A 12,823-nucleotide genomic window follows, 5' to 3' on the forward strand; every position below is an offset into this window, starting at 1 on the left:
CCTAAGCAAATTTACATAGCTCACCCTAACACTCCAAAATACGACCATCTATTAGCGGCTAAACCAACACTAATACTAAGACGCTAACCCTTGGTGGATAGCCCTAAGCAGATTGAAATGGCTAATTGCTATCATAATCCAATTTGGAGCAGCCTAACCTAAGCAGCTTTACACAACATCCATCTATTAGCGGCCAAACGAAGATGACTTGTGTACTTCTAAAAACACAAATGGACTTCGATTAGGTTAGGTTATAGATTAGGTTTAGGTTATAGGCTAGGTTATGTTAGGTTATTTGTTATAGGTCTGGCTAGAGAATCTGAGCTTGTCATGTACTTATTAGTGTCTAGTTATAACAACTAGAGTGTTTTAATTATTTGTTGCATCATTGGTAGATAAAGTATGGACGATAGGATGGCGTGTCCTTGTGCGCATTGCAAGCATCAGATCTTTCGAAAACAAAAAATATGTGACCAACACATACACAATCACGGTCTCTTTGCAATAGAGAAATTACAAGACCTGCATTATCAATCTCATGGTCTAGAGACTGAAGGTCAAACTCTGCAAGTAGATATCGCTCCAACTTCATTCCAGAGAAGACGATTTTCAAACAAACGAGCACCCATTGACTGAGTCCTCCCAATCAATACCTGATGTGGCTTTTTCAAGAAGTAGAGATAGAGTAGATGTTGGATGAGTTCTTTGACATGGATCCCATCATTGAAAACATAGAAGACAACAACATTGAACGCAATACTATGAACCCCAACCTCACTCATCCCGTTCATATTGATGGCATGATAGCAACGATAAAGAGGGTGAGATGATGCAAAGTCTTGCACGCATGCCGCTTTACACTGGTGAAAAAATCTTAGTTCTCTGTATCTCGTTGGCAATTCTTAATTTGTAGTCTGTCTACGGTTAGTCTGACGCCTCAATCAGAGAGCTTTTTAGATAAATACATTGTATCCTAAGCATGATAAAGTGCAAATTACAGTTCGATAATGTGATCAAGGGACAGACTAGTTCAAGTAACAACAGGTTGCTCAATGAGTAAATCTTGCCAGAAGGGAATCACATGCCCCCTATCCGTCCAGCTGCTAAAATGATTCTTACTGATTTGGGCTTGGATTATCACAAAATACATGCATGTCCTAATGATTGTATAATTTTTTGCAATGAGTTTGCAAATTTGGAATAGTGTCCCAATTATGGATCAAACAGGTACAGGGAGGACACACAAGGAAAATTTATCCTTGCAAGGTCCTTCGACACTTTCCTATCATTTCAAGAATAAAGCGCGTGTTCAAGTGCAATTCCATAGCTACTTTGATGACATGGCACTGAAATACTAGATCGATAGATGATGTGATGTGGGTACCTGCTGACAATCGTGCATGGAAGCACATAGAAGAGAGTTGTCCTACATTTAAAAACAAGCCTTGATATAACCGCTTTGGTCTGGCAATGGTGGACGCAATAAACCCATTTGGATTACAGAGTTCGTCATGGATCACGTGGCCTATTTGTCTGGTTAATTATTATCTTCCACCATGGCTAGCTATCAAGAAGGTCCATCTGTTGTTGTCATTGATCGTCCCAGGAAAGTACAAAGTAAAGAACATGGAATTCTATCTGGCACCACTTATAGAAGAGCTCCAAATCTTATGGGGACAGGCTTCAATGTGGTTGAAATGTTCCAACCAATCGGACGACAGAATGTACATGTGCAAGGCATTCTCATGTGGATCATGCATGATTGGCCAGGCTTCAGTGAGTGCTCAGGTAAGTGCCTTTGAAACCCTCGCACACATGTGATTCCTGGCTATGCCAGCGCTTTTATATTTTAATTTTGTGATTTTTCAGGCTTGAGTTACTCGGGAAATCATGCATGTCCAAAATGTGGTCCTCGACTTGGCTTCCACCACTCTAAGCATTTGAGCAAGACACTTTACGAGGAGCACGGTAGATTTTTTCCTGAAGGACATGAGCTACTTGCTCAACAAGGGGATGGGCAATGATGGTACAGCCAAAGTGTGTCGACTCTAGGAGGTGACATAGACAGATATGTGCAGGCTAGCAGAAGCATGGAAAAAGGCTAGAGCATCTAGGAAGATCATGGGCTGACAAGCAGCAACAAAAATGTATGTTTGATGTGGTTTATAGGCCAAGGAAGGCTCCATGAGGGGCTAATTTGGGGAGCAGATGAAGGAGGTGAAAAGTGCAGCTTTTGAGTCCAAGAATGAAGAGTTTGAAGTGCTGAAGGAGTAGGTCCAAACGGCTCATCAAGCTGAGCTGCAGAGCTCAAGTTATTAAAGGTTGAAGGTTCAATGTGTTGAAGATTCTTGCCAGACAGGTCAGCTAGGGACAGGTGGCCCAGGCAGGTGTCAATGGATACATGTGTAATGCTCGAGTTATGGAGCATATCAGTATTCTCGGATTGCAAATCGAAGCTTAGGTTAGCAAGATATGGTTAGTAGAAATTTTTCTCGGGGCCAGTTATGAGCCCACTTGCCCACATTGGAAAATGCGCCATCTGGTGTTTTCATGAGCTCGCCAGGTGTTTGGTGCATAGTAGGCAGCATATGATGCTAACAGGCAATGACTGCACGTCAAACAAAGTCCAGAACGGAGAGATAATGAAGTCGTAAGATGGGGTGCACTTATCCGGATTTGATTGCAGATGATTTGATCAGTTGTTTGCAGCCTCGATTCGAGGGCTTAGAGAACTAAAAAAATGATGACGTTGGATGGTTTTGAAGTCAAAAACATGGAGTTATGCCCGGGCTTTGCAGTCTGGAAACCCGGCATTGGAGCCATCAATGGCCAAGCTTTGAAGTTAGAGGACATAATTTTTTTCTTCAAAGGAGTTTTTTTTTTGTAGGCCTTGGGAGGCTTGAACCAAGGGGCAGCCACGTGGCACTGAGAAAGAACCCACATGCGGGGTGCAGGCATGGCAGTGGATGGTACATGAGCCAGAGGACACCCCCATTTAGGCTATCAAAAAGAGGAGAGGGAGATCCCCTCCCGTTGGCGATGGCGGACCCCCTCAGGGACACTTCTCTAGTTGTTCGCGGTGGCGCGAGGTGGAGTAGATGGCGGTTTTGGCAAGCCTGGCGGCACAGTGGAGGCGGTGGTGCACGCTGACAAAGGTGGCCGTGGTAAATTGATGACATGGCATGCCCGGTAAAGGTGGCTTCCCATGGCCCTTACGGCCCTCGGCTTTTGAAAGGAGAGACCCCCCCCAATAGCGAGATGGTTGTTGCCTAGGAGGGAAGGGAATGTGTCCCATGGTAGAGAGAGGAGAAGATCCCAAGGATGTTTAAGGAGCCCAGTCAAGGGAAAGATCTCATGGGCAGTGAGTAGGAAAGAGAGAAAGGGAGCCCAAAGGCCGAAAAAAAGTGGGAGCAAATGAAGAAAGAGAAGGAACCCATCCGAGAGGGGACCATAATGCAAGAGCACATGCAAAGGAGGCTAGAATGAGCAGGTTTGCACCATGCAGATAACAAACACCAAGAAAGTGCCAAGTGGTGGCCATGCAATGGAAATTTCTAAAGGAAGCTCCAGTTAATTGTACGAGCTAGATAGCTCTTGTTTTTTTCCTTTTTAGCCTTAGCCAAGCATTATAAAAGGGCATAGACGTTCATTTTTTGGGGTCTTTTGACCAAGTGGCTTTTTTGCCAGTCTTTTTTGCTAGAGAGAGTGATTGGAGGTTTTCAAGCCTATGTATTGCAAGCTTGCCTTTGGAGTTGCATACTTGACTGTACTACCCCTCTATGCAATAACACCAAATATTTGCCCCTACTTCTTGTGTTGCTTCTCCCCGTCCCCCTCCTTTTCTCTTGCTCTTTGTGTACTTTTTGGTGTTTGCAGAGGGTTTGCCTGTAGCGTGAAGGGTGTCACTAAGAGGGCAGAATTGGGGTGTCTTGTGAGCCGGAAAGGGTGAGTTGAGCAGTGTGGGTGTGTTTGTGCTGAAAGTTGTTTTTTTGTGAGGTGCGAGGCGGTTGTTCGGTATGCTAAAGTGGAATTGTTAGTGCAAATTAGCCAATTTGAAGGTGTTATTAGAGATTTTAGGGGTGATGTGGAATCCTTGGGCTATAGAGAGGCAAACATTTTGTGTGCTGGGTGTGTTCCCTATTCCCCCTCTCCAACGTGTCCAATTCATGAGCCGTGTGAGTTGCAGATGGTATGACATGAGAAATGTGGGCAAGTAAGGTAAGTATGGACATAGCTTTTGGGGCAAGCCTGGCACATAGGGCAAGGTAAACCTCATTTACTGTCAAACATTTTGAGAGAGAGAGAGAGAGAGAGAGAGAGAGAGAGAGAGAGAGAGAGAGAGAGAGAGATTTGACCTAGAGCTCCCAGCTAGACTTTTTCTTGCTATAGCCACCTAGGACATTCACACCTCACTAGACTTGATAGATATGCTCCATTGTACAAATCAAACCAAAAGCGGGAAATCCTTAAACTACTAGAGGACTTTTGGGAGGGCAATTGAGCTCCATTTTCAATAATGTTCTCACCAAAGAAGTGCATTTACTAGGAAGATTCAAGTGATTCCATTGAAGGATGCTTTTCAAATTTTGGCCCACCTCTCCCTTGGTATATACTTGATGGAAAGGCTTCGAGGCTTTGAGGCTTCGCGAAGGAGGAGGAACCTGATGCATGAAAATAGAAAAAATTCTACGAATTTATTATGTACATAGCTATGGTCTTGACAAATTTGGATCTTCAAAATAAGGAGAGGTAGGAACAAACCCTATGAAAAAAACAAAATTCACTCGATGTTGATTCTACCCGACGGTCACTATAGGTGAAGAGTAAGAGTCAATAATGAAAGGGAGGAGAATATTATACATTATGGAGTTGGAGTCAACAAACTTTTATCAAATTCAAGCATAATTCACTTTTGGACACAAGGCTTGCGCATGGAGTCAAGAGGGGACCACTTGGACGACTTATGGAAGGGAAAAGACAAGCACATAGTTTTGTGGGATTCTTATCTATTTTTTCCATTCCAAATTTGAAAACATTTTTAACAAGAAAGTTGTGGGTGTTGAGCTTTCCTTTGTGTCCCTATTTTTATTATAGTTTTTGAAGCTACGGTTCGGGAGAGATAACCAAAATGGTGGAACCTATCTATGCACATGGGGAAGAATTGATGATTATCCAACTCCACACACACAATTTCTTATAGGTTTCTCTCTATTATTGCTGGGTTTTCTCTTATTTTATCAAGATTCTCTCAAATGTTATAAGGAAGCTCTTGGACTCGAGCTATGGAAGGTGGCATGGAGACAAAGCTTGCCATGATGAAGAAGATTATGAGGAAATTGGTCAATTAGCATGGCACAAGGAGCTCTCTCATTGGGAGAATACCCCTAATTGAGGTTACTTTGTAATAACTCATCTTGCTCATAATCTCTTCCCTAATCACTCTCTTGGCCTATAAAAGGAGGCCTTCTCTTTTGTAAATGGGGACTCAAAGCTTTGACACACACACAATCAAGATTTGACAGACACAATCAAGCTCTAGCACTCCTGCTCTCATATGTCCATCCTTGTGTATGCACCTCTACGCACACATAGTTCTACTATGGCATAGTATTGGCTATGGTTATCTATTTTGGTTTCCTAATGGCCAAGAGGTTTGAGCTACCATGCACACACGATTTTGTGAGATGTTGATTATGTGCAATTTCTCTCTTGAATGTTTGTATGTTGTTGATGTATCCTATATTGATGAAGCTATAAGGATATCTTCCTCTCTCTCTCTCTCTCTCTCTCTCTCTCTCTCTCTCTCTCTCTCTCTCTCTCTCCTTATCTCATATTCTCCTTGTGTTATGTGCTGACTCCTTACCATACATCCTAGCCACATTTCAAGCTAGTTGGTGCCCCTGTTGTGTACCTCCCACGATGAGGCCATCTTGGAGTCTTGGTGTAGAGACCACCGGGTCTGTTTTGCACCTCCACCTCTCCTTTGGTGCCCCTAATGAGGAGGGATTTGCAAAGACTTTCTATCATTAAAGAGTAGGGATGCATGCCATCAATAATGGACGAGTGGCTACAAGAGTTTTTAAATTGGAGGACTAAAGAAGAGGAGAATTTAGAAGCACTCAAGGCCTTCATTAAAGTTCTATTGCCAGGTTGCAACGTCATCGATATCCAAGAGGTAAGCTCCCCATCTTGCATTGCTTGTGCTAATTGAAAATCAAGAGAATTAGAAGGGAGGGCTATAGAATGTCATCACTAATGTCAATCAAAGCATTCTATCAACGAGTGCCGAGAGAGGAGGTGAAGAAAGAACGATGAGTTTTTCTTTTGAGAACCGCATCAACACTCCCACACTAGTCAGATTTTTTGTCTCACCAAGTGTCTTCTCTCCAATGGTCAGATAAGAGTCATGAACTACATCAACCAAGAATACCGCTGCTACAGTTATGGGGAGTATGGCAAAGGTTCTTGGGTTCTTATGCAGCCAAGAAGGAGAAAAAGCTCGAAAGAAACAAACATATTTTGTTTTGCATGGAAAGCAAGAGTTCTGGATTTCAAAGTCGAGGTCGATAAGAAGACTATGAAATAAGTCTTTGTTCAACATGTTTTCACTCACTCCGATGTGATTGCTAATGGCGGCGATGTCTCCATGGTGCATAATCCACGGTGCAATTGTAAGATAATTATTTAGCACTCCTCTATAAATTTTATCTTAATTTCAAATGAGAATCTTTTTTTTTCTTCTTCTTTTATCACAGGTTGTAATACTACCCACACCCAAGGAGGCAAAATTTCAACACAAGAGCAAGACAAAACTAGATTTCACTGCCAAGAGCAAGAACACCACCACCAAGGACATCACAAAAAGCAGCACTTGTGAAAATCCTACAATGGCTTGTGTAACCATAGTCACCACCATATACCCTCCTTACACCTTTACCACCACCACTATAGCTGGCAAACGGATAGTGAGTGTCATCAGTCTTGAAGGTAAGGGACAGGCAAAAGTGGAGGAGGATATCAAAGGAGTATCAAAAGGTAAGATCAAGGTAGAAGAGGTAGACATTATGGGATTTAATCACTCTAGACATGAGGAATCTTCACAAAGGGAATAAAAGATGAAGGCCAAGGGAGAGTCAATAAAGAAGAAGTCTAAGCCACGACAAAAAATTGGCATTTCAAATTTCACAATTGGTGAGCCTATAGAATATTGTGATCTTGTGAGTCATGTTTCTATGCAGGGCTTGAATATCCCTAAGGGGGAGGGCTACCGAATTATCTTAGGGAGACCATGGCTCAAGACCATGAGAACCAAGAAAAATCTGGACACAGGAATTTTCAAGATGCAAGGTAGAAAGGGCAAGGAGATCCCATACATCATGAAGGTCAGTATAAGCAACAAGGGATGGACCTAGAGACTAGTGCACTCTCTCACAATTTTACTACAACTTCAGAGAAGGAGGAATATACCACAATAAATGATAGTGACAACTCTCTTGAAATCATGGGTCTCATTATCACTAATCACAACAAGGTGGATCCACCGGATATACAATTGCAAGAAGGAAGCATGAAGTCTTTGGCACTACACCAATGAAAGGAAGCAATCGTAGACCAAACTCAAATTGTTGTTACCAAGGAGTGGGATTTTGGAGTCCCATCCTCTGAAGATTCTTAAGCAAGTGGATGTAGTAGAAACTTATCAATGATCTAGGTTTGGCATCCTGGATATAGAGATTGCGTTTGAACATATTGTGTGATATGCATTTATGAAAACCTAAAAACAAAACTTATCACAAGGGGTGGTCATAAGGGTCATAGAAAATGGATCCCAATGTGAGAAAGATGGCAGTATGGTCTTGTATACATATAGGTGAGATGAAAATGTTTTCAACCAGTGGATTGCAACCTATCTTTTGTATATGCTATGCACTTTGGTACAAACATGTATCAAGCTTGCCTTTGAGATACAAGGTTGGTGTCTTATTACCAATTTTAGGAAAGACAATGGACCTTTTTTACAGCATCAAAGAGGATAGTGACTCTTTTGCTCGCTTCAGAAATAGCAGCAAGCTAGGTTCTAAAGAAAACAGGGACTTTCCACATCAACAAGGAAGCCTAGAGGGATAATCCTCCGTCCTGGCTGCAAATGTAGCACTACCTTTGTCAGTAGATTATTAGTTGTTAACACAAAGAAATTGTGCACAATCAAATGCACCTTAAACCTGCAAGCGAAGACCATAGCCATCACCCATTGCTCTACCCCGGTGTAGGTAGCCTCTCCTGGGCTAATCACTCTGCTCTCGAAGTATATCGGCTTGTAGCTTCTCCCTACCTTTTGCAGTAGAACTGCTCCAATAGCAATTGTACCCACCGTCATACACACATAGAAGTCATCCTCTTGATTGGGAGGACACACCGCTGGAAACTGACACAAAATCTCCTTGACCCTATCAAAAGCTTCCTGAGCTTCATCCCACTCATAACCATACACTTGTTGAGCTCTCTTTTGAAGAGGATGCATATATTGTTACAGCATCCAAAAGAAACGTGATAGATACTTTAGCTTATGAACAAACTAAGAAAACCTGGAGCATCTGATGGTGGCTCCATCAACACCAATGCCTTTACCTTTCGGGATCGGCCTCTATACCATTTGTGACACCACATGACCCAACAACTACGCTCGAGGCTGTGCTAGCTTGCACTTTATCTTCATTTTTTTACCCCTTCAAGGGAGCTTTTCACTGCTCTATGGCCTAAACTTGACTCTTTCTCTCTCTATCCGACTCCTCCTCCACTTCTTCCTCTATTTCTCTCTCCCTTTGCTCCTCTTTGGTCCGCTTTCACCTCATCCGGCCTTGGCTTGTCCGGCCCTTGCTTTTTTCTTTGTACACTTTGGCGGCCTCCGGGCTCCTTCTCTCTTTCCCTGCTCACTACCTGCACCGTGGGACCCTCCCTTTTGCACTTGTCCTTGCCTTGGACCCGGCTGCTCCTGCCTTTCTTTGATTCTTGTGGGACTACCCTCTTAACCACACACCGGGGAGGGGGAGTGCAATAGCGACATCGCTATTGCCCTCTCCCCCTCAACTCTAAAAGGTGGGGTCTTCGATGGCCGTGAGCATGTGCCCCTGTTGGGTGTTTCCACGTCATTAATTAGGGCCGCCCCCTTCGCCAGTGCGCCACCAGCGCATGGCACCTCTACCATCCACCTCACTGAAAACCACTGCATGCACCGTCGCGCAGAGCCGCAAGCGGCCACGGCGCCGACCTCCATAGCCACCGCCACGAGAGGGGCTCATTCCCCTTTGGATACCCATAGAGGGTGCTCCTCCTGGCATATATACCACAAAATCTATGCTTTCGTACCTACTTATGGGTTTATTTAGGCCACGTGGAAGCTCCTCGCCACTCTCACTCGAGAGGGGTTGGAAAAACCTTTACAAAATCCCATTTTCTCCTTTTGCTCACCACAGTTGACACTCACTACTTACATGCTTGATGGCAGATCCGTAAAGTTATGCCGGATCATCACTGAGTTGGCCCCTTAGCTGTGCAGACCTCACCACATTCTGACTCTCCCGAGCTCGCTATCTGAGTCCATAAAAAATAGGAAAAACTACCTGCAAACTTTTCACTGCGAAATCCCCCCGACTTGATCCTACCGCACCTTGCTGACCGAGTATCCGATTGACATGCCATCATTTTGTGTTAACTCCTCATGGTGTAAAATATCTTTGAGAGCCTTGGTGAGGCCAAAAAGATACCAGACGGTACATCCTCCAGTGCAGGCAAGTGGACTCAAACCTGGCCCTCAAGAAATATTCTGATGGACATAACTTGCTATCCAGAGCTCCTATTCACGATCCAAAAAGACAAGCCTGTTCCACAACTTGAGCCCTAAACATGTATCCACTGACACCTGCTCGAGCCACCTGTCCTCAGCTGCCCTATCCATCGTGGATCTGCTACACACTCTTCAGTATCTTGCACATCGTGGCTCCGTTTGACGAGCTGTCTGGATCGGCTTCTAGAGCACACCAAACCCATCTAGACCATACCGCAGCACTTTTGGCCTAAAAAACCGCCTCAGGCATACTTTTCTGCTATCCTTTGGCTGGCCAGAACCTTGGCACCTACCCTAGCCTTCTACACTACACTTGCCGGCTACCTCTTCTTGGCATAGACCACCTACTAGCTTCGACCAACTTTGGCTGTACCAACATGCGCAAAATTCTCGTGTATCTAAGAGGCTTCCACTTCAGGATGTCATCTCTTGGAGTAGTGTATCCATTGTGGCATATGCTAAGGAGGGGAATGGTGACAAACCTATGGGGTGTTTTCAGTAAATGCAAAATGAGGGCATCTCTCCATATACAAATGAATACGCTTGAGGGGCTCCCTGTCTAGGGCGTCATCTCTTACAATGCATTTATTGATGGATATGCCCAAGAGGGACATGTACAAGAACCTCTGGGCTATTTTTACTGGGTTCAAAGCGAGGAGTGCTTGAGGAGCTTTCTATCTGGGAGATCATCTCTTGGGAATGCATTGATTGTGGAATTTACCCAACTGAGGTAGATGAAATCACATATGCTTGAGGTGCTCCGCGTCCCAAATGCCATCCCTTCGAACACATTGATTGTGAAATATGCACAAAAGTGGTAGGGCGAGGAAGCTAGAGTTTGTTTTGAGTTGATGCAAACCAAGGTTGTTTCTCCAGATGAAAACATCTATGCTTGTAGCTTCAAGGCATGGGGGACTATGCAAAATACTAACACGTCATACTTGAGAATGCCTTGGTCGACATCTAAAAAAAATGTGGTGCTTAAAGGAGCTTCCTGTGTGGAATGTCTTCTCTTGGATTGCATTCATTTGCCTAGGAGGTGTAGGGTGAGGAAGCTATGGCTAATTTTAGTGAATGTGAAGCAAGGACATCCCTATGGATGCAATTACCTACACTTGGGAATCTCTATGCATTGATTGTCAAGATATACCCAAGAGCCATAGGGTGAGGAAGTTGTGGGTTGTTTTACAATAGATGTGAAGCAAGGGTTTCTCTCTGCATGCAATCACCTATGCTTGCATCTTCAAGGCACATGGGACTATGCATGATGATGATACCGGCAAAGAATTCATGCAATCACCTATGCAACTTGCATCTTCAAGGCATATGGGACTATGCAAGATGATGATACCAGCAAAGAATTCATGATGATATTGTTAGTCGGGGGTTGTTGAAAAAAACATGTCTTGCTTGGAATTCCTTGGTCGACACATACGCAGAAATTTGGTGCACCTAAGAAGCTTCCTCTTCGGAATGTCATCTCTTGGAGTAGTGCATCCATTGTGGCATATGCTGAGGAGGGGTAGGGTGAAGAATCTGCAAAGAATTCATGATAATATTGTTAGTCGGGGGTTGTTTTAAAAAAATGTCTTCTTGGGAATTCCTTGGTCAACTATACAAGATGCTGATATTGGTAAATAAGTCATAATGATATTGTTAGTCAGGGATCGGCATGTATGACAACTGTAGTGTACTTCAGAGGCACAAAAAGCGATTAGAGAGATTCTTATTTAAAGGGTTGTCTAGCAAGGGCACGCAGCGTATGGCGTATGGCAAAAGCTATGTGGTATGTACGAGAAACAAAGTGCTGCTTCTCAGATTTACTGGCTCAAGAAATTGGTGGATGTGAAGATGAAGGAAGGGACAGTCATGTCAAATCATCTCAATGAATTTCACACAATTTTCAATCAGTTAACAGCACCGGAGATAGTCTTTCCAGATTCAATGAAGGCTATGTTTCTCTTAATCACTTTGCCAGATAGTTGGGATACTTTTTGTACAGCGCTAAGTAATTCTGTCGCGCCAGAAGGTCTTACAAGTGCCAATGCAGAAGGGAGCTTGCTCACAGAAGAAGTGAACAGGAAGAACATTGACAAAGGCAAAGGCAACAATGGTTTGGTCGTTCGAGGAAGACAACAGTCTAAAGAGAAGAAGGGTAAGAAGGCACAAAACCGAAGTAAGTCTCGTGATTCAAAGTCAAAGGATGACATAGAATGCTACCATTGTGGCAAGAAGGGTCACATGAAGCGAGACTGTACGAAGTGGAAACAAGAAAAAGGCAAAACAAAGAGTTCTGAGCAAGATGAAAAGAAGAGTTCAGTGAAGATTGAAGAGGTGAATGTCACAGGATCTAGTTCAGACAATGATTCTGATATAGCAGCTGGTGAGATCTTCCTCACAAGAAATTTTGATTCTGTTTTCTTGACTGCAGAGGATGGACATGCTATGAGTGATTGGATTATCACCTCAGGTGCATCTTTACATGTTTCTCCGCACAAAGAGTGGTTTACATCATATGTGGATACTAAAGATTATGTCAGACTTGGAAATGAGCAGGTTTGTGACATACTTGGAGTGGGAGATGTGCAGTTGAAGTTTCAGAATGGCTCTTCTGTATGGCTCAAGAATGTTAGACATGTTCCAGCAATCTGAAAGAGCTTGATCAGTACAGGGAAGTTGGACGATGCGGGTTATGTGACAGTTTTTGGGAACAGCGCTTGGAAGATCTCCAAAGGTTCGATGACTCTAGCACATGGCAGCAAGTCAGGAAATCTGTACACTTTACATGTTTCACAGGTTAAAAACCATGTAATTAATGTGATTGAGCAGCCAAGTGTGTCACTGTGGCATCGTAGGCTGGGATATATGTGTCATTGTGGCATTGTAGGCTGGGACATATGTCAAAAAGAGGAATGGAAATACTTTCTCATTATGGTTATTTGCCTGGATTTTCATTTGAAGATTTTGAGTTTTGTGAGC

The sequence above is a fragment of the Adiantum capillus-veneris genome, chromosome 15, assembly GCF_014529385.1.
Source record: "Adiantum capillus-veneris isolate H3 chromosome 15, ASM1452938v2, whole genome shotgun sequence".
In the NCBI taxonomy this organism is placed as follows: domain Eukaryota; kingdom Viridiplantae; phylum Streptophyta; class Polypodiopsida; order Polypodiales; family Pteridaceae; genus Adiantum; species Adiantum capillus-veneris.